Raw genomic sequence first — 23,894 nt, forward strand, 5'->3', positions numbered from 1 at the left:
TCTTAGAAGGTGCTATTTAGATTAACACAACTGATGCATTGTTCTAACTTTTTAAAAAATGATAAATATTTAAAACGATATGGTAAATCGTTTTAAAGCTCAATTCAGGAGGGGACCAGAGGAGGTGGGGCAGCTGACTGGACTATTTTCGAAGTGGCTTCCGTTTTTAGGGGAGGGGCTGGGATGCTCCACATGACGGGAGAGACGAAGTAGTTAAAATTTATTACTAGCGAGGGGCTGGAACCTCGGGACGTGGGTATATAAGACGGTGCCTGAGCGCAGAGCTGCTGCTGCCGCTGTGATCCAGGACCAGGTCGCACGGGCTCAGCCTGTCACTTGTCAGAGGCCGGGGAGAGAAGCAAAGCGCAACGGTGCGGTCCAAGCCGGGGCTCCTGCCTCGCCTCTGAGACACACACGGGACTGCCCAACTTCAATCCGCAAACACGCACCCGCGAAGTCCTGGGCTCCAGCCCGGCACATCCAGGCGCGGCACAGGCGCGGCCGGCGGCAGGGCCCGGCCAAAGGTGATGCGCGCAGGGGTTCGGGCAGCTGGGCTCCGGCGGCGGGAGTAGGGCCCAGCAGGGAGGCAGGGAGGCTGCGGAGTCAGAGCCGCGGGCTGCGCCCCAGGCAGAGGCCGCCCTCGCTCCACGCAACACCTGCTGCTGCCACCGCGCCGCGATGAGCCGCGTGGTCTCGCTGTTGCCGGGCGCCGCGCTGCTCTGCGGCCACGGAGCCTTCTGCCGCCGGGTGGTCAGCGGTGAGTCACGGGCCGTCCTCCCGGAGGACGGGCTGGGAGAGGGGACCACGGGGCGCGGCGGGGCAGCCTGTCCTCGGGCGGAGGGTCTCCGGGGCGTTTGAAACCTGGACAGTGTGAGGGCCCGGGAGGAGGCGGGAAGAAATTGATTTTGCTACTCTCCTCTCTCTCGTAACACACTCGCAGAAAAGTTTAAATTTTTGTGAAGCGCTTGCCTAAGTCTCCGCGGAGCGAGCTTCTGCTTCATCGGGAGCGGCACAGCCTTTTTCTGGAGTGATTTCCACTTTGTGAGTGAGTTGGTCAAAGGGTAGGGCTCAGTACCTGCAGAGGGGGTGGGGTAGGGCGGAGGCAGAGGGAACCCAGAGACAGAAGAGCCACCGCAGAAATGCCACCCTCTGTGGCTCTGACTGGACTTTGGTCCCTGCACCGTGTTCTCTCGGATGATTTCTGAGACCAGATCAGTTCGCCGTGGGTCGCCTCCGGATGCCTGGGCATCCAGTCTTTGTTCTCAGCAGGACTACTGGCGAGGACCTGGAGTGTGCTCGTGTGTGTAGATGGTTTTCCTTTACACACTTCGTTCCAAGTTGGGGACTTCCCAGAAAATGAAGTCAGCTGGAGTTGGGCCGAGGTATACTTGGTAATGACTGCAGGTTTGGCACACAGTAGGTGCACAATTAGGTCTGTCAGGTCAGTGCATGGGAAATGGATGAAAATTGGCAAGCTTCCCAGGTTTTCTTTGATTTTTCTTTTTTTGACTCTCACTGTCCTATTGTGTAACAATTTATATTGCATCTACTCTCCGTTACTTTTTGCGAAGGTCTCTTCAAAAGGATACATATTCTCAGTGGCCTAGGATGAATGTGATCAGGGCCTCACATGAAGGCGGAACATAACTGCACTTTATAGAAATCTCTTGCTATGCTCTTTGAAACATTGCAGTATTTGTTAGATATCTGTGTTTTCAAGGTGAAAGTTTTTTTTTTCAAACATAAAAAGCACAAATAGTCCTTTTCACTTTTGTACATCTATACAACAGGTGTCACTAGATGTCGAAATGGATGACAGATGACAGCAACTAATTCAGTTGTGAAGCCAGACCTCTAGACATTGACATATGAAGCTTAATTGTTACTGATCTTCCCCTTAGCAATTTGTGATGTTCTGCAGTTTCAGAATATAATTTTTAAATGTGTAGTTACCAATCACTCTACATTTTTTCAGAATTTTCAGAATCTGTGATATTAGATCCTTTTCCTCCCTAATTTAGCTGCAAAGAAAAAGTTCAATCAGATTCATCTGATTGTGTAAATTACTTATCTGACTGTCTTTGTGTTTATCAGAATTATTCATGCAACTGAATGAACAGCAGAGACCATGCTTTGAACATAAGTGTTTTTGTTTTTAAACAAACATCATTGACCTAAATAATATCCTTCAGATATACCTTGTTCCTAGGCCTCAACAATCGCAAGGGAGACAAAATAATATCTAAAGTAAAAACAGAGCTTAAAAAATTGTTGAAGAGGTGTATTTTGTGTTCTGTGAGTACATAATTTTTTCCAAACCTTTTGTTAGGTTTTCTTATTATGTATTTATAGTCATCTTGTAGATGACATCTGGAAAATTTCTAATTAACTGAACATGATCTATTTGATTTAGCATAAATGATGATGTTTATTTGATATCAAAATAATTAGTTATGTTTTTCTTATTAATAATTCAACTGTCTTTGGTCATTAAATTCACATTGAAATTTAACTATCTGTAAATTGATTTGTAACATTTATTATTTGAAGACTAATTTTTAGAAAAGATATATTTTAACCACAATGGCTGGAGAACACAGCAGCCTAAAGCCTGACATTTTTGTAGCAATAGTTTCTGATGGATCTATTGTCTACCTGGTCAATGTAAGTTTTGAATTGGTGCATCAGTTTTTTCATGCCGCTTGGGACCATTCACCAAATCTTTACTGAAGTGTAAGAGCCTCTTTGGGGCTGTTAGCAGGAACATACTGACCACATATGGAATATATTTCTATTTGTTAAGTTTCAGTGCAACAACTTATAACTTCTATGTAGGATACTCAAATAATCACTTACTCCAGAAAAAAAGATAGACACAAAATAATTCTCCACAGAAATTATCTTTAATACTTTAAAATATTCAATAAGATACTTTCCAATACTTTTAAATACATCACCTTTTCTAAAGTGTAGAGTATTACTTAAAAATAAAGTGGATATATTTTAGCAAGAAATGGCATTTCAAACAACTTGGTCATCATAATCTGACCGATAAGATTTAGTGGCATCTAGTAGTAATACAGAAGTATTTTTTCTAGGTCAATGGTCATGCTTATTTTGATGTATGAAAATGTAAAGTAATATGTGACATGATGATAGTAATCAAAGCCTATTTATTGAATTTATGATATTAACTTGGAAACTACTTTTGGGAGCTTAGACCTGTACTAATTTCTTACTATGCACAGATGTGTAGAGAATGTCTGTGGGAGCTGCAATCATTTAATTTTGTGAAGTGACTAGTGAGTAATGCTGTCTTCTTTAGGACAAAGGTAAAAAGATTTTACTTGTAGGCATAAGGATGAATATGAAAGATTCAAAATTCAGTTCTCTAAGTTGGGAGGGTATGTTGGAAGCACAAGTGATAATTTGAAACAATTGAAGTGTTTTCAAATAATGTGTTTCTTTTTTTTTTTTCTTTTTCTTTGTAGTGTGCATAGCAGTGATCCCCAGTCTTTTTTTGCTGCAAAATGACATTAGGAGTATTTCATGGCACTTCCAGATTTCTCCAGAACACTTTAACATATGCTAGTTATCTTTATTAAAACTGGCACACATTTTATTTAGGAGACTGGGTGACTTAGAGACCTCTCTTCTTGTCGTGCAGATACCACAGAATATTACAAATGCATGGGTGGTGAACAGTAGCACATAGATTAATATATAATATAACATAACATAATATAATATAATAGCAAGGGAGATACAAGAAAAACTGAGGAACATATCTCAGCCTATGGAACTATTCTATGACATCATCAAAAACATAAAATGATGACAGTGCAGTTTTCAAAGTTGCAATTACTTTAATATCTCTTGGGCATGAAACGAACAATTTAATCTTATTACCAGTCATTTAATAAACTAACCGTTTATCATAGCCATTATTCTTTAACTGCCGTTTGTTATCATTTTATGGTTTTATTTTAATAACTTTTTCCTGAAGATGGAAATATCTGTTACATTACCTTTAGAAAACAAGCAGCATTATATAAAGGAGTCCAAGATAAAAATTCAGAAGATGCACTCACAAACACTTTTTACTATTTACAACAACGTTCTGTGTCAGGCACGCACATACAAGTAGACGGATGTGTGCAACTGCGAGGCGAGAGTGCTTCATTGCTTTAACATATTCCTAATGACATAACACAGGATGGCAGCTTGGCTAAAGCTGTCCTCTTTGTAATGGGGAACGCATTCAATTTGGACATAGTTTTATTTTGGAAAATAAAAAGACTAGGGGAAAAAATTCTGAAAGATGTATATGGTTTGAAAATCTGAGATGGAGGCAACATTAATTCTTATTTAAATATTTGTAACAGAAAATCTGAACCTGTTTAGAAACAAGCTCTCAGGGCACAAACTCTTGCATGTATTAGTCACTAAATAATGAATAACAGATTAATGCTAATGATTCTGACATAGACAACGTGCACAGTGCATGTATTCATAAATCCCTTTTGTTCATGAAATATTTCACCTTTATATTAGATTTGAGACATATGGAGACAGCAGAGATATCTGGTAAAGGCATGGACTGTAGAGTCAGATGGCCTGGTGCCAAACCTCAGCTTCAGCACTTGTGAGCTGTGTAAATGTGGGCAAATTAGTCAGCTATTGTCTGCCCATTTTGCCTCATTTTGAAAACGGATAAGACCTTTGTCATGGGATTGCTAGGAATATTAAAAAAGTTCAAACACAGTTGTGCAGGTTGTGCACTGTGCCGAGGTATATGCCAAAAGATAGAAGAAGGAGTTGAGCTTGGCAAACCCAGTCCCTGGAGCTCAGGCCTCCTGGAGGCAAAATCAACTTTTTCTAGTTGAACAGTCTATAAGGGGGACCTTTCTGCCATCTCTCACCAGGAGAGGTCACCTTCTCCTAATTTATCCCAAAGCATGGATTGTGGTTGAAGTGAGGTGTTGCACTCTAAATTATTGCTAAATTTCGGGCCTGTATTATTAGAATCATTATTTCTACAAAACTCATCACTGGTCTCATTATTTAAGTAAGAAAACAGGCTTGGGGAGATTAAATAATCCCAAGTACCCACAATTTAAATGTAGAGTTTGGTTTCAAAGCTAATTCATTCTGATTGGCTACATGAACTCTTAAGTCACACTGATACTTGACTTACTCTAAAAAATATTGTGAATTTTTTAAAAAATAGTCTCATCCTCTTCTCAGAAAGCTTATGGCATTTTCCAACTGGAGAAGCAGGGCTTGCTGCTGCTGCCACCATTATAAAATGACCACAACCTACAGATTTAGTTTTGTTTATTAAAGTGAGAGAATGCATTCCAGTTATAGCGCACTATGCAATTAAGTGCATTATAAAATCTGTATTGTAAAAATAAAAGTTTATTATAATAAAACTCTTTCTTTATAAGAAAAAATTTTAGGAAGTTGGTATAATATTGAATGCTGAAAGCAGAACACTTAAAATGAATACCAGTCCTTGTCTTTTTAGTTCAAAAGTGCTGGCATTGGTATCACCGGCCTTGCATAGTAGTATCAACATATTTCTCAGTGTGATTGTGAGGGGGATAAGAAGAAATTATGGGGCCGGGTGCGGTGGCTCACGCCTGTAATCCCAACACTTTGGGAGGCCGAGGCGGGTGGATCACAAGGTCAAGAGATCGAGACCATCCTGGTCAACATGGTGAAACCCCGTCTCTACTAAAAATACAAAAAAATTAGCTGGGCATGGTGGCGCGTGCCTGTAATCCCAGCTACTCAGGAGGTTGAGGCAGGAGAATTGCCTGAACCCAGGAGACGGAGGTTACGGTGAGCCGAGATCGTGCCATTGCACTCCAGCCTGGGTAACCAGAGTGAAACTCTGTCACAAATAAAAAAAAAAAAAAAAAAAAAAAAAGAAATTATGAAAAAATATCTTATGTGATTCTAATAAAACATTCTAAGGTCATTCTGGTCTAGGGAATATTTACCATGTGGATGTTCTTTTTTACTTTTTTTTGCAACTCATGGCAGATCATAATTGAACAGTAGGAATTTGTGATACATCCTTTATATTTTTATTGAAAAATGTGATATAAATTCGACGCTCATCTAATATTGATAATATATAAGTACAGTGTGAGACATAAGAAAATATTTATTATTTTCATAACTAACTGAGCACTCAACTGTCAGAAAGTAAATAAATATAAGCAATAAGACAACCAAATTATAGATCCTTTCTATTCAAAAGAAAAAGCAGCTACCATGCCTGCATGAGTTTGGCCCAACTTTTATATCATTGCCAAAAGCATTTAAACCTCTGCCAATAGTTAGTTCTATCGAAATTTTAATGTATAAGGTAAAAGACAAAAATAATCTACTTATTCACGGAAATAGTGATGAAATTTTTGTTGTGACAGTGATAGGAATGTTAATAATCGTAACTTTGTCTAAATAAAAAGGCCTGTTTATTTATGTAGCTGTGTGTGTGAAACCAATAAAGATGAATATTTATTATATAAAATAAATATTTTAATACATAAAATAATTTATATATTTTATTTTAAAAAGTCTCTTTTATATATAAGAAAATATTCTATATTATATTTCTATAAAAATTCAGTGCAATCTGTACAACAAACCTCCATGACACGCGTTTACCTATGTAACAAACCTGCACATCCTATGTATGTACCCGTGAACTTAAATGTTAAAAAATTCAGTGCAGAAAAACTTACATATTTAAATACTTTTTAGATTTAAAAATTAGCTCCTAGTGCACATCTAGGAAATAAATTATCTTGTATTTTATTAAATATATTTGTAGAGAATTTATTTTGAATTTTATTTCTCAATGTGTTTGTAGAATCCTGGGTAGATCTTTTCTCTTTCTTATAGATAAGCCCACCATTAAAGGATGTTTTCAACTACAGGTGCTAGTTGACATGTAGTAATTTATAGTTAGCATAAATGTAACCTTAGTGTAATAGAACTCATTCTATGGTTCTCTGAATACCTATCCCATAAAATGTTGGTGGAAGATTTTATCTGAACGTCACATTTGAAAATAAGAGACAGAGAAATTCTCCATGTTATCTCCATAATTAGAAAAGAGGGAATTGTAATTGTTCTCTAGGAAGATTGGCTTTTGCAGAAGTGGGAAAGTTTCCTCCAGAAGATCTGCATTAACAAAACTTTTCTGGGAATTAGGTCAACGTTTGTTTCCCAGCTGTTGTAGTTTCACTGCATTAGTGGCCAAATGTGATCAGCTGAAATAGCGGTGAGAGGTTCGATAGCTGCAGCTTCTGCTGATTTTGCTGCAACTTGGACCGAATTTGCACGCTAAGGTGGAAATCAGTAATAAAATAGAATTGAATGTAAAGAAATTCACAGTGTCAGCTTTAACTGATTGTATATAAACCATACAAATTGTGCAATATATTTATAATTTTCTGAAAAATGCCTTGCAAGATCCGAACTGTTAGTGACTTTTCAGTTCAAACTCTAGATACAGCTGATGATCAAACTTTAGAGTTAACGTATCTGTTCCAGTTGTCAATGGGCTGCTGTCTGGATGCCCTGAGAGTCTCCCTGCTGTGCAGACATCACAGTCTCCACTCCCTGAAGCAGGACCTGAGGACTGCTCCATTATCCACAGCCAGAGACATGGCCTGGCACAGAACGTGTCAAGCTGGCTGTTATCCAGGGTCTGCACAGTATTAATTTTTAATTGTTTTAAATATAATCCCTGCCCATAGATGATGATGATAATTACTATTATTATATCTATATAAACTAACATAATGGTGTTAGAAATTTCCACATGAAACCTAAGGCTATCATGCATTTAATTAGAAATGCTATCTTAATGTTATAAGTGAGTTAATTCATTTCACCATTTTTGTACGATCATGAATAAATCTGTGTTGCGTTTATTTTTTAATGAATCAGAGATAATGAACAGTGACTTTTAGCATATGCGTCATACCCAGGAATCCCCTGAATGTGTGGGGCTTTGTTACATATAACACTTGTTACCCACTAAAAGGTCTGGCTACTCTTTTTTTTTTAATATGACATTTTTGACATCTTGCAAAACAATCTTTTTGGACAAATTTGATATTTAAAAAGTGCTGGTATAAAATCCAAGGCAGAAAACTCTTGGAGTGAAAAATTGAACAAGTTGAAAACTTAAGGGAATGTAATTAAGATATATTTGGACACTTAGAACTACGTAAAGGATGTAGTAGGTGAAAATGGAAACAGCTTGCTTCTAAAATACAGGCACTAAAATATAGGCTTAATGGTATTGTTAAACTCTGACTGAGAACAACCATTTTAAATGACAAAATCATCACAAAACCTAATAAAATCTTCAGCTATTTTAAAAATAATACATTAATTTTCAGAGTCAGCCATTGGGACTTTCATGATCATCTCTCAAAGAATGTGTATTTTCAGGCTGATGTGTCCTCCTGAATTCCCTCCAACTCATTTCCCATTGTCATTCATACTCATGTTATTTTTGATTAATTATTTCGGCAGCCTGTTAATTTGTTCACCTTTTTCAGTGCACTGTTCCTGGGTCCAGATCACGGTTAACGAGACAGGGAAACAACTCTTGGCCTGCTTGCATTGCCAGAACTACTATTTTATGATAGGCGTTCTCAGTTTGTGTCAAGATATTGAATGCCTATCACTCGAACACTGTTGAGAAGTTAGTGACCTTCAACTGATTTCTGAGCCTTTCTACCTCTGAGTGTCATCATAGGTCATGAATTGCTGACTCCAGAAGGGGATGGATATGATACACTGGCTCAGTGTGATGTACTGTAATTACAGTACAAAGTTTGAATGCTTTTTTTCTTGCCAGTACTTAAATACAAGAATCTCCCCCACCCCCACAAATCTGTGACTACCGACAACTTCTATTGGTAGGCTACAAAACTAAATACATAGTAGAAAAGGCCACAAATACCAACAAGAATAATATTAATGGAGATGAATTGTAAGAAAGCAGTGAAACGATGTTGTAATCTCTTAGCATAAAGTAATTTGTCTTAATTTTACACAAAGTAATAGATAGTCTATTTTCCAAGTCCAAATCTAAGCTAAAATAGAGGGGGAGACTGAGAAAGTAGAAGCGGCTATGGAAAGCAGTTTGGGCATAAGAAATAGCAACAGAGAGGGATTCTTGGCAGTTTAAAAAGTTGACAGCAGACACCAGAGGTGAATAAAAGTAGAAGCGGTGAAAACCAAAACAAGCCAGAATGATCATTCTGGAGATTGTCTATAATTTCGGCCTACATTCTTAGTGGTAGACAAGGATGAGTGTGGACAATAGAACAATAGAAAATCTATTGCTGGTAGAGCTAGATAAATCCTATACGTCATAATATTCTTGACCTCTTTCCTTTTTTTTCTTTCCTTCCTTCTTTCTCTTTCTTTTTTCTTTTCCTACTTTCTTTCTTTTTCTTTTCTATCTTTCCTTCCTTCCTTCTTTCTTTTTTCTCTCTCTTTCCTTTCTTCCTCCCTCCCTCCTTCCTTCCTTCCCTCTTTTCCCTTTCTTTCTCTGACATATATATGTAAATATAAATATACATGACTTTATTATGACTTGATATGATCATGAATATTTACAGTTATTTCACTAGGTTATTAGGAAAATTCACACCACTTCATGTAGAGGTATGTAAAATTTAGTTTTGAGATTTTTTTCAAACTCTTTTTGCCTATGTGTTTAAGATTTCACAAATGTTATTAGAGCAGAATTCCATTATGAGGTCTCAAAAATTCTTTTAAGCTTTTTTTTTGTGGTTCTGTCTAATATTTTAAAACAAATTGATTTTCAGTATACTACACATAACGACTTTATTGTGTATAGTATATAGTGTACATAGTCAATAGATGTCAGGATAGGTGGTTAAACTGAATCCTGTAATATAAAAACCTTTAAAATACAGGTTTAAAATAAAAAATAGATTGTAAGCTTCACTTTCAAATTTAGAGTAGGTATGTATTTATTCATAGATTTTGGATATTTTGTTCATCCTAATCTTTATTCCTGAAGAAATACGCAACAAAACCACCAGTAGTAAGATTAACTACAGAGAAAGGTAAATTTAAATAAATTTGTATTTAAGTTTAATAAAATTCTGAGTTAGGGAAGGTTTAAAAATGTGATATTACTTTCAAACTCATAAAGGAACTAATGGAATCTTTTAAGTTTAAATGAGAGGAAGCCATTGTTATTTCATATGTGTTAATATGTAAGTAGAGCCTCTAAAGCTGACAAATAATTTGTTCTCAAGTTTGCAAAATGTTTATTACCTTGTTTCCAGCTAATTATTTAACTGTCTTTGAAAGACCAGTTTGGCCAAATTTCAGCCTATTTAGGTCTCCATCCAAATTGAGAGACATCAACACTAGTTAGCCATTGATAAGATATTACTAGCTCCTTTATTTCGTGATATATTTGTTCCACTGTTTTCTAAGCCATCATTTTTTCACATTTAAAATATATTTCTTTTTTTAAAAAGTGCTTATTTCTCTATGTTCATAGCTGGGAGTTTTTATTTGCAATTGATCACTTATCAGAGTTATCTTTGTAAAATGAGAGAAGACATTGTCCTAGGAATTGGAATTTACACAAAATATCTCCCCAGAAGCCCCCAGAAAATACTCAAAAAACTGGTAATGAGATTTTTTTCAGAGATAATGAGTACTTTAGAAATCAACTCTGTCACTTCCAATGTAATATTATACTAATTAATTAATACTACCAATTACCTTCATTCTGTCCTCTTTAAACTTTCAATGTTAATAGATTTGCTTTTGGGTATACAAAATAAAAGCAAATATTTATACCTTAAATTTGCCACTGTGTATCTCTTTCAGAACACCTTATATAAAACTGTTTCATTTTACTTTACTTGTTTTGATAACTAAATTGGTTTATGAGTTGTTCTTCTTCTTTCATAAAGTTTTAGCTCACTTTAATATATGCTCCTGAAATTCTTTTAGCTGTTTCCATTTCCTATGTGAATTGGTTTATAAAATCTAAGCCAGAAGAGTTATAACTTCCCTTAACAAACGTTTCTTGAAGTACTGGGTTTAAAAGTTTATGTTCCAAGTTTACTAGGGAATCAATTTGCTTTTACAAATGCAAACAATAGGCTAGAAAATAAACTTTATGAAATAATTCAGTGGGAGAAGCGTTGGTTCTTAAATTTTGGTTTAGTGGTGTTACAAATAGAGTTCAGATTATCAATATATTGGCATCTTTTTTTTTCTTTTTCAGGCTGAAAGGTACACACCTTTCAAAATGGCCTACCTCCATGAACTGTCCAGCCGAGTGAGCTTTCAGGAGGTGCGCCTGGCTTGTGAGAGTGAGGGAGGAGTCCTCCCCAGCTTTGAGAATGAAGCAGAACAGAAGTTAATAGAGAGCATGTTGCAAAATTTGACAAAACCTGGAACAGGGATTTCTGATGGCGATTTCTGGATAGGGCTTTGGAGGAGTGGAAACGGGCAAACTTCTGGTGCCTGCCAGGATCTCTACCAGTGGTCTGATGGAAGCAGTTCACAGTACTGGTGAGTATGGATCCTGAGCAGTTGACAGGTGCTCTGGGGAACTCCACAAGGTGGGGAGAGGACTCTGTTGCCTGTAGAGGATGTCAAGAGTAGAAGAAGAAGAATCACTTAGGAGGCTTATATCTGAGTGTTTGTGTTACTCTGTGTTTGCAGAAACTGGTACACAGATGAACCTTCCTGTGGAAGTGAAAAGTGTGTTGTGATGTATCACCAACCAACTGCCAATCTTGGCCTTGGGGGTCGCTACCTTTACCAGTGGAATGATGACAGGCGCAACATGAAGCCCAGTTGTATTTGCAAGTGTGAACCAGGTAAGCAGTAGCAAAAGAAGGTATAGAAGATTTTGTGCATATTTCATTATATTAAGTTTTGTCTTTAATTTTCACTACCTTTGGCTCTTTTTGTTTTTCTGCTGTGAAATAGAAAATTACCTTCAGCTTGTCATATCACTTGTGTACTGAAACCTATCATATCCTGTAGAGCAAACTCCGCAATGAGCTCAAAGAAGAGAGTAAATAAAAACATCTGAAGAAGTGTCCTTAAGAGAAAATAATCATTTCTAACATTAAAAATAATTTGATTTTTGTAAATAGATTTTATAAACAATAAATATCTATTTTAAATTATTTTAAACAGTTACTATAACGTGGGAAGTAGGTGTAAGTTACCAAAGCACCTGTAGACTTGCACATGTGAGCAGCAGTTCTTTATCTCATGAATTTAAGAGAAGAACACACTTTCTCCTGGATAATTTGCTTATCATTTATGGTATAATACTTGACCTGTGGTACTGAGTGAAAATAAGACTATCATAGCTCATTGCCCCATCGTGGAAAAAAGTGGGAAGATGTGGCTTGTTCTCCCTATGATTCCCATTCTTGAAATATGCCTCCTCAGTCAGCTTTCTTTTGAAATCTCCCACTACTTGTCATATGCAGCAAATGGGAAGATTACATTGACTTGGGCTATACTGGCGTGGGTTCTAGATTAAAATATGGTAAATTTTGAATTACTTTGAATGGGGCAGATCATCTGGATATAGATATTTGACTGAAAGAGGGATTAATAAAAACTCCGGGGACCCATTTTTTTAAATCATCTGAGAAAGTCAAGTTAGATCCTTAGGCTTTGAGATCTCTTAGCTGTTTTTCTCCCCAGTGTTTGTGTCATTTTAACTCTTCTGAAGGGGTGTCTTCTTGAACTCATAATATGTGTTCACAGAAGGTAATTATAGTTGAGTACTGCTGCTTCCATTATTCTCTTGAAATTACATTATTCTTTTTCTCATAATAACATAAAGCACAAAGGATTATTTGGATTAGACTTACCCTTCTCTTAGATTTAACCTGCTCTTGAGTGTATTAGGCAACTTTTTACATCCCTGGTGAGTTTATTCTTTAAACACCTTGGTTGCTAAACCCATCATTACCCTCCTGGAAGCCTTTGCAAAGCTGAGTCTGTTACACACTTATGTCCTTTATTTTTCTCTTGGAGAAGTATAAAGTTGAAATTCTCTGATATTTTTAATTTGTGACATTCTATGTACTTAAAACTATTGAATAAAACAAATACAATATTATACATTATTCTTAATATCACATTATTGTTGCCTTCTCCTTTCTTTTGAGTTCACAGATCAATTATTTGACCCTTCATTGTATTATATATAATTTAAGTTTTGCATTCAAACTTATGCCATTATTTAGAACACTATAAATCTTACAATCTTCTTTTCTTGTTTACATTACTAGGTTTATATTACTCATGCAAGAGCATTTAAGATATCAAATTATTCTTTTTTATCTTCTACATTCTACCCAAATATTCAAATAATCTATATTGATTAAAATATTTTTATGTAGTTATTATTTTGAACCACATTCACAGGTTTACTGTTGGTCTTATTAATGTGCTCAGGATTTCAACTTTTTATTTCATGATTTAACCTTTTTTTTTCTACTTAGTTAACCTTCCTTGAGCTTAGTGTCTGCTTTGTAAGGATGTTGGTTAGATTAAATTCCTTGGTTATGTAATCACTGCTTGAGTTTTAGTGATATTTTGCATAATATTTATATTATTTGTTAAAAAAATGCCAATCGAGTAGGCATAGGGTGACTAAATACTACAGAAGAGCAGGTATAGTTTAGGACTGAATCAGAGGAGGCTATTAAGATGTCAGGGTAAAATCTGTATACAAGAGTAACAAATATTACTACAGGATGGTATACGGTCAAACTTCCAACAAAGGGAGACTCTATGACATTCTAGGACAATGTAATAATGGTAAACATTAAATTAAAATTCTTTTGTATCCTAAAAACTATATAAGATGTTACATGTGTTCTTATTTCCATTGACAAAAGTAAGTAGAAAATTACACTTTTGGAACAAATGCTAACAAATGCACAGGTTTTTAATAATAATTCCATTTACTTTCATTGAATTATTAATTTAACAAATAGTTCCTTAAGGAAAATAAAAATAGAAAATAGAGCAATACCAAATTGTGACAAGAAATGTCAACAATTTTAAATTGTGTGGCAGGAAGAAAAGAATCAGGAAGAATAGTTAATGGATGCTGAATAGGTAACGGATGCTGGGCTTAATACTTAGGTGATGGGATGACCTGTGCAGCAAACCACCATGGCACATGTTCACCCATGTAACAAACCTGCACATTCTGCACATGTACCCCTGGACTTAAAGTAAAAGTTAGAAAACCAATCAAAAACAAAGCGTGTGTCAATAGAAGAGACATCTATAAAACTACTGAAAGAAATTTGCAGGCTTTAATTCAATATTATTATTATTTTTAACAGTAGACACTCTTGAAGAGCAAATCTAAGGATGGCATTGTATGTGCAGAACAGAAATATGCCTTAGAACATTGTGGCTTGAATCAATTCCAAATGCAATCCACATACAGTCATCTGATTATTATCGCAAGGGAAACCCTAAATAATACACTGATATTACTAAAGAAATTATCTTTTTTGTCTCTGAATTGCATTGAGTATATCACACTCTTCAACTTACCAATTCTTGTTTATCCTAGCTGAACTTTGTTCCTGGTCTACCATTATTGCCTGCAGCAGGCTGCCGTCAGCACAGACCCACTGTTAATTGCTGAATGGAGTTTGGAGTTTCAAGGGAGAATGTATCAAGTGCATCTTTTATTCAAAGATAATTAAATGTTTATTCAAATATATTTAAATGTTATCAAAGATAGGTAATTTCATGTAAATATAAATTCAGAATATGTTTTATTAGCTGTAAGATGTTCAGAAATCAAAAGTATATTTTTATGGTTTTATAATAAACATTCATATTCATATATGTTTTCAATTCTCTTATTTAATCATCATATATGATGCTGATACTTATTATTTACAGAGATTAATCCAACAGCACCTGTAGGAAAGCCTTATCTTACAAATCAACCAGGAGACACCCATCAAAATGTGGTTGTTACTGAAGCAGGTAATTACTTCATGTGTCTTTAACTTCATCAAGAACTGAACTGCACTTTCAAACGCTGCTTCATGTTGACTCCAGTGAAACTTTTCTTGCCTGGGGAAGTGGTGCACTGAGTTTGGTACTATGGAAATTTACTTTTGAACTAGATTAGAAAAAATTATGTTAAGCTAGTATTTGAATAGAAAAATCTGTTTGGTTTTCTTTAAAGTCTTACTAAACTATGTGATCCACGTGAAAATTTGGATCTGGCTGGGCACAGTGGCTCACGCCACTGTAATCCCAACAATTTGGGAGGCTGAGGCAGGGGGATCACTTGAGCCCAGGAATTCAAGACTCCTGAGTAACCTGTCAAGACCCCATCTCTACAAAAATACAAAACGCTAGCCTGGCATGGTGGTGCACACCTGTATTCCTAGCTACTGGGAAGCTAAGGTGGGAGAATCACCTGACGCTGGGAAGCTGAGGCTGCAATGAGCAGTGATCATGACACCACAGTCCAGAGTGGGTAACAGAGTGAGACCCTGTCTCAAACAAACAACAACGATAAAAACACCACCAACATCAACAAAAACAACTTTGGGTCTACAAGAAACTTCTCTAACGTAGGTGTCATGATGCAAATTGGCACATTCAGTGGAGAGCAAACCAAGGTGTGCTGACACATGTCTAGAGATTGGTTGAATCCTTAAATTGCTTGAAGTCAAACAAGAGTGGGTGGAAACAGCAAATTATTGCTCAGATACCCTATTGATTGTTGGACCTCATGAGTTTGTCTTCTGTTAACAAATGAAATGATGTGCATTTCAATGGAAAGCTTTATCTACACATCTGGTCCACTTTGACCAGAATTATTTAGATTAGTCATGATGATGACTTTTAATTTGCAAGCTAAATGCATAGTTCTTCAATTTGCTTTTCTTGCATAGACATGATATTAAGGCTCAGTGCTTTTCACTTTTCAGGTGCCTGGTTTTAAAACCATTCAGAACATCTAAAAGTAATTAAAAAGGTCAGTAGGCCAGGCACGGTGGCTTACACCTGTAATCCCAGCACTTTGGGAGGCCAAGGCAGGTGGGTCACCTGAGGTCAGAAGTTTGAGACCAACCTGGTCAACATGGCAAAGCCCTGTCTCTACTAAAAAAATATAAAAATTAGCTGGGCATGGTAGCAGGTGCCTGTAAGCATGGCTTCTTGGGAGGCTGAGGCAGGATAATCGCTAGAACCCAGGAAGTGGAGGTTGCAGTGAGCCGAGATTGCACCATTGCACTTCAGCCTGGGAGACAGAGCAAGACTTTGTCTCAAAAAAGAAAAAAATCGGTAAATAATCACATTGGAAACATGTTTTCTCTTATGAAATTGAACAAATGTTTACTAAAGTAATTTTAAGTTGTATGGGATTTTGGTGTCACACTTTTTTAATTTTACTAAGAACATCTAGCATTATCAAATGTTATGGAACAGGATTAAAAAATAATTCATTTTAGAATTTAATTAAGATCAAGTCTTTGTGCCACTGGAGTCTTGTGTCTCTGAGTCATTACTGTATCATCAGTTAATATTTACATATTTCATTTTAATCCCAGTGACTAGCGTATAATCATAGCACTAAGCTTATTGGCTAGGTAATGATATATCCAATATATCCACAATAATATTAATAATAATTATTTTTAATAAGCACTTATTTTTGTAAGTAATGATTGAGAAGGAATAATGAAATGAGTTACCTAAGATTATTAATATATTGTGAAAGCTAGTCCATGTCTGAATTGCTGATTTAATAATAGTTTTGGAGGTATGGATATCAAATTGGAAGAGTCTGATACCACTACAGATCAGTACAATTCAATTTTCAGTTCAGTAAAGCTCTGTTTTTAATTTTTACCAGAACATGAATAGTTACGTACCACTTAACAATGGGGATATGTTCTGAGAAATGCACCATTAGGTGATTTTGTCATTGTTCGAACATCGTAGAGTGTACTTAAACCTAGATCATACAGCTGACTATGCACTAGGCTATTTGATATGGCCTATTTCTTCTAGACTACAAACCCCTGCAGCATGTTACTGTACTGATGCTGTAGACAACTGTAACACAACGGTATCTCTCAAAACCTATCTAAGCATAGAAATGCATAAAATGGGATATGAACTATAAAAGATGGTGCAGCTATACAGGCGAGCTCCATTGTAACCTTCCAGGCCCACTGTCTCGTGTGGTGCATCACTGCCTGCAATGTCACTATGTGGTACAGGACTGTCAATTATTTCATTAGATTTGTCAACATTTTGAGAAGAACTTTGGGATCAATTTAGTGAGAACTCAACTTCACCTTCTTTTTTTTTTGAAACATTCTTACAAATTTTTGTGTTAGAATTCTTCCTCAACTATCTTTTCACACGAAGACTGTTTGATTTTGTAGATATAATTCCCAACCTGATTTATGTTGTTGTAACAACACCGCTGCTCTTACTGATGCTGGCTGCTTTTGGAACCTGTTGCTTCCAGATGCTACATGAAAGGTGAATAACTCACACATGTAGAGACAATTTGAAAAACTTTAAATAGGTTTTCAGAAATGTTTTCAAACTATTAGTATAAAGTTAATTATATTTTAATATGCCTTAAGAAACCCTGCACATACAATCCTACACATACATCTAATAAGATATACATTGATTACAGAATTAATGTATCATTTAATCTTCACAAGCCTTATTAAGCAGTTACCCTTCTGTTTGTATTTCTCAGCTGAGCAGATGGTGTCTTAGATGGGTTTCCTGTTCTGCCTCGGGTCCCGTAGCTAGTGTTTAAGGTGAATCTGAAATTTGAATATTTGTAAACTTCCAACATATGCACTACACTATATTGTTTCTTGTTTATGAAATAAAAGAATTAATGCTGAACTTTTCAATCTAGACATCAAGCTATATGTAAGACTTGATATTTGTAGGTTCACTTTGTATTACTTTTCAAAATTCAAGCTACAGGTTTCTATTTTATTTCATAAAGATCTTTTAAGAATAGGAAATAAAATACAGTGGTTAAAATAGGCCACTTTTTGGCAGGTATCTTGAAATAAAATCCTGTATTTTACCAGCAGGTTTTCTGGGGGAATATTATGACTTTTGTATCTGCTTACTCATAACCTTGAGTTAGAGAAGTTTTTCCATGTGTGTCAATTTTTTAATAAAAATGAAAAAAATTAAATAATTTTTTTTCATTTTCAAATGAAAATGACATGTAAACGTGTCAAAAGAAAAAAAAGAAAAGCTGTTCTGTTTATAAAAGAGCATATTTTCCAGAATAAAGTAGACATCTTTGTCTGAGTGGTTTAACTAAGAACTGGTCAAGAGACTACCCCCATCAGGAAAACCTGCAAACAAATTCATTTTTCTTTTTGACCTTTCTGCGTCTCCTTCTTTTTCTGAAATAAACCCCAAAGAACCCATCAAGTAACAAAAGACCCAGAAAAAAATTAAGTAGATGTCAGTTTTAAATGATTCACATAAATTTTCCAAAGAATCCAAACTGTAACTAGCTGGATGTTAAAGTAAAACATTTTGAGTAATGATAAATAAAGCCTGGTGAATTAATATTATACTTTGGGTCCTTTTGGAGTTCTAGTATATATGTGGATCACAGTTAAAATATTTTTTGGGCTAGATGAGGTGGCTCAGGCCTGTAATCCCAGCACTTAAGGAGGCCAAGGTGGGCAGATCACCTGAGGTCAGGAGTTTGAGACCAACCTGGCCAACATTGTGAAACCTTACCTCTACTACAAAGATACAAAAATTAGCCAGGCTTGATGGTGTGTGACTGTAATCTCAGCTACTTGGTAGGCCAAGGCAGGAGAATCACTTGAGCCCAGAAGGTGGAGGTTGCAGTGAGTCAAAGATCATGCTGCTATACTCCAGCCTGGGCAATAAAAGTGAGACTCTCTAAAAAAAAAAAAAAATTTTTCTTTTTGTATTTTGTATAGAATAAAAGAACAGTAAATATGTAATTTCTTGCTCTGATTTCTAAGACTATAGATGGAAAGATGATTTAATGTTGTGGAAAGGAGTGAAACAGAGGGAGAATTTGACATAAATCCTTCCTTCCAGCCAAACTGTTATGGAAGACCTGAAAGTAGCAAATATGCTTGAAAAGATGATTTGAACTTTTTATTCATATCTTCCTCTTTATAAAGTAAAAGTCATTAAAGTGCCAAGTAACTGCTTCCTTATTTGCTTCCTTTCTTCCAAGTAGTATATTATAGTGGTGATTCTATTCATTCAAAAATCTCTCCCAGGCTTTTACAGCTTAAAGATCTGTGGAGTTTTCACTTGTTTGAAATTCTCAGAGTGAGAACATAAACCAAAACACAGCACCTCCAGATGCTGTGATTAATTGTAGTACTGAATTCATTTGTTCTTAGATCCTCCCCTTTTTCTTTCTTCCAGGAAAGCAAGGAGAAACTTCATCAAAGAGTCTATTCCATTATTATCTGGGTACCTTGCAGAAAGTTTAAATTCCAATCTGGTGGACACAATGGTTTCTATCATTCCATGTCCTGTTCAAAATAATTCTTGTTTCCTTACAGGGTGGTAATTCTTTTTTTTTTTTTTTTTAAGATTGAGTTTCACTCTGTTGCCTAGGCTGGAATGCAATGGTGCAATCTTGGCTCACTGCAACCTCTGCCTCCCGGGTTCAAGCAGTTTTCCTGTCTCAGCCTCCCAAGTAGCTGGAACTACAGGCATGCACCACCATATCTGGCTAATTGTTGTATTTTTAGTAGAGATCATTTCACCATATTGGTCATGCTGGTCTTGAACTTCTGACCCCAAATGATCTGCCCACCTCAGCCTCCCATGGTGCTAGGATTACAGGCATGAGCCACCACCCTCAGCCTCCTTATGGGGTAGTAATCCTTAAATGAAATACTAATTCTACACAAAAGCCACATTAGTAATTTTTTTTTTTTTTTACCACTCAGAACATTTTGTGCTTTTAATAAACTTTCTTGGCTTATTAACATCATCGATGTTAGATGACTTGGTAGAATAAACTTGTGTTGATCTTACTTATTTGGATGAGAACTCACAAACCATAAAATTTGGACGTAATATTTTATTCGTAATAAAAAGAGTTAAATCGAAGTGAATTAAGCAATAGTTTAAAAGAGTAATGGTCAAGTGTGCTTAGAAATAGTTATTTTCTATCTTTGAGGGAATTCTGCAATGTCTGGTGGATGGAGAGGAGAAGATGAGGAGAAGTCTGTGAGGACTGAGGCAGATGCTAGGAACCGGGGCTGGGGTGGTCAGCGAGCAAGTAAGTGCACAACACAGTGAACTGGGACACACAAACACTTATGTTCCAGGCAAAAGATTATCCTGAGGAAACCAGCCCAAAGAAATCTAGATTTTGACAGGGCGTCTAGTAGAGAACAACTTGGGCGGATCACCTGAGGTTGGGAGTTTGAGACCAGCCTGGCTAACATAGCGAAACCTCATCTCTACTAAAAATACAAAAATTAGCCTGGTGTGGTGCTGGTGCCTGTAATCCCAGCTACTTGGGAGGTTGAAGCAGAGGAATCGCTTGAACCCGGGAGGGGGAGGTTGCAATGAGCTGAGATCGCACCATAGCACTCCAACCGGGTGACAGAGTGAGACTCCACCTCAAAAAATCATATAATAAAATAAAGAGAATGACTTGGGTAAACTCAGGAACAGATAACTTCTGCAGGTGCCTGAAAAGTTACCATTTTATGGGAAGACAGAAGATAGCAGAACCCTAGACACAGGCTGGAAATGTGGGCCAGAATTCCAAATCTGACAAGGGTGCAGTTGTATCTCAGATCTGGAGGAACTCAGATACTGTTAAGTCACCAAAGCCCGAACCTGCTACTGAACCACATTAGTTTCAGAGACTGAGGCACCAGTAAGCTTCCAGAAATCAAGTGACTTAGGTGCAAGACTGGAGAACGGACGGGACGAGGGGAATAGACGCATCCTTACACGTAGTATAATAACATTGTTTTGATAATTTGGCATTGAATTCAACAGACATTAGTGACAGAAGACTTCCAAAATAATTGATCAAAGAAAATAAAGGTTTTTAAGTAGTGAATAAAACAGAAATTTTTAATATTGTGTCAGGCACATGTTTGTATGTGTGGAACCAACCTAAATGTTGAGTGGATAAAGAATTTGTGGTATATTTATATGGTAGAATACTACTCAGCCATACAAAGGACTGAATTAATGGCATTCACAGCGACCTGGATGAGATTGGAGACTATTAATCTAAGTGAAGTATACAGGAATGGAAAACCAAACAGCATATATTCTCACTCATACGTGGGAGCTAAGCTATGAGGATGCAAAGGCATAAGAATGACACAATGGACTTTGGGGACTCAGGGAAAAGGGTGAGAAGGGGGTGAGGGATGAAAGACTACAAATTGGGCACAGTGTATACTAACCAGGTGATGGGTGCAACGAAATTTCACAAATCACCACTAAAAACTTACTCATGTTACTAAACACCACCTGTTCCCCATAACCTATGGCAATAAAAAAATTAAAAGAACAACAACCAAAACAGAAATCATGAAGTCTAAGTTAGGAAAGATCCAACAGGAAAAGATGTGTTTTGTTTTCTCCATAATTCACAAAAACTGTTTGCCATCTTCACATATTTGAATAATCTAGAATTTTTTGTAAGAATGGGAAAATATACTACTGAGAGGAGAAGGGCTCTTTCATAAATAATTGTCTGAGATATTTCCCTTCAAGACATGCTTAGTTTAATAAGAGGTTTTAGGAACTAAACATATTTTTTCTTATGTTTTTCAGTAAAGGAAGAACAAAAACTAGTCCAAACCAGTCTACACTGTGGATTTCAAAGAGCACCAGAAAAGAAAGTGGCATGGAAGTATAATAACTCATCGACTTGGTTCCAGAGTTTTATAATTCGGGATCTGTATAAGGAATGGCATCAGAGCATTAGCTTGGAATGGCTTGAAATCACAAAGGATCTGCAAGACGAACTGTAAGCTCCCCCCTTGAGGCAAATATTAAAGTAATTTTTTATATGTTTATTATTTCACTTACAAAATCCTCTGTGCTAATGATGGAGTGAGACATGCTTGTTTTGCTAAAGGATGCACCCAAACACCAAGCAAATGAATTGGACAATGCAGATCAAGTTATTATCAACACATTGGGATTACGTGTGTTAGAAGCAATTATTTTTATTTCTTTCACCTTTCAAAAGTTGTAATGTAGTTAATGTAATGTATATTGTATTGAAATTTACAGTGTGCAAAAATATTTTACGTTTGCATAAGTGTTTGATAAAATTTAACTGTTCTAATATTTATTTTTATGGCATCTTATTTTTTAATACATGCTGTTTTGATTAAAGAAATTTATTACTGTTATCAGTGGAATTCACACACACACACAAATGTAGCACCATGGAAAAGTTTGTTTTCTAGAAATGATTCATCTTTCAGTTTCTCTGCTTTTGGTCAAAAGTCTAAGAAATCTCTTCAGAAATAAGAAGCTGTTTCATTAAGTGTGATATAAACCTCCTCAAACATTTTACTTAGAGGCAAGGATTGTCTGATTTCAATTGTGCAAGACACGTGCCTTATAATTATTTTTAGTTTAAAATTCAACAGATTTTGTAATAATGTAACTTTGTAATGCAGTCAATTTGAACAAAAGTGGCATACACAATATAAATCATATGTCTTCACACGATGCCTATATAATGACAAGCAGCTCTCTGAGGGTTCTGGAATCAGTGTGGTCCCTCTCTTGACCACTAAACAAAGATGGTTGTCTGGGGTTTGGAATTGACACTTGAGACAGATAGTTGCAGAGTTTGTCTAAGTTTCCCTAGCTGCATTTAGCCTCTAACTATATTAGTATACAAAGAGGTCTTGTGGTTGAGACCAGGTGAATAGTCACCATCAGTGTGGAGATAAGCACAACACACAGACATTTCAGGAAGGAAAGGAACCACAAAATTGTGTGAAAATGGATTGGAACCCATCAGTGACCACATTTTCATTGAAGAGAGTTTGCTTGAGATAGAAAACGGTGGGTCCTTTCTGTCTTATGTCCTAGTTTCTTCAATGCTTGTACCTTGATCTTCTCAAGAGAGAGTTGTAACTGTCTGGTCTTCATATGTCCCTGTGCTCCTTTTAATCAAATAAAGAGTTCTTGTTTCTGAAGAATGATCACTAGTCCTGTCTGAAACTCTTATGTGAAAAAAGTACAGATATGTTTGCATCGATATATAAAGTTGAAAACAAATTACTCTTTAAGTGTGCTAAGAATGGAAGGCATGGTTATGTCTAATATTTTCCCTATGAATTCTTTTCAGTTACATAATAAGGTATTTTCTTTAACACAATTCACAACTAACATTGGTTGGCAAAGCTAGGAGGCAAAAGAGAAATCAATGAGCATTGCCTGTCTTCAGCTGCTCATAGACTGAGAGAATAAGCAGCTGCATTTGAAGCTGAGATCTGCCAACATCTAGCACTCCTCCTTCTTTTCTTGGCTACCTGTCTTTCTGGGTAGAACTGGAGACCAGCTGCTGGGACCTAATCTTTTTCCTCCAAACTACTATCATGGATTTCTCCCTCTTGTGTGGACACCGTGGAGGAAAACCAGGTGTTCCCCCTTGTCTTTGCCGTCATGACTATAACAGTTACAAGAGAAAAACAGCAAATCAATGCAGATACGCCTTGCTTTTGCCCTTGATCTTTATCTAGGTCTGGGTAACTTTTCTGGTATCAACAACT

At 36.4% G+C, this 23,894-nt stretch overlaps 1 pseudogene; it reads left to right on the forward strand.

Annotated features, from left to right (window-relative positions):
* Positions 1 to 678: 678 nt before the first annotated feature.
* LOC135268090 (chondrolectin-like) lies at positions 679 to 22,906 on the forward strand (annotated as a pseudogene).
* Positions 22,907 to 23,894: the final 988 nt, after the last annotated feature.

The sequence above is a fragment of the Aotus nancymaae genome, unplaced genomic scaffold (assembly GCF_030222135.1).
Source record: "Aotus nancymaae isolate 86718 unplaced genomic scaffold, 86718_ANA_hifiasm-v0.15.2.pri h1tg000033l, whole genome shotgun sequence".
NCBI lineage: Eukaryota > Metazoa > Chordata > Mammalia > Primates > Aotidae > Aotus > Aotus nancymaae.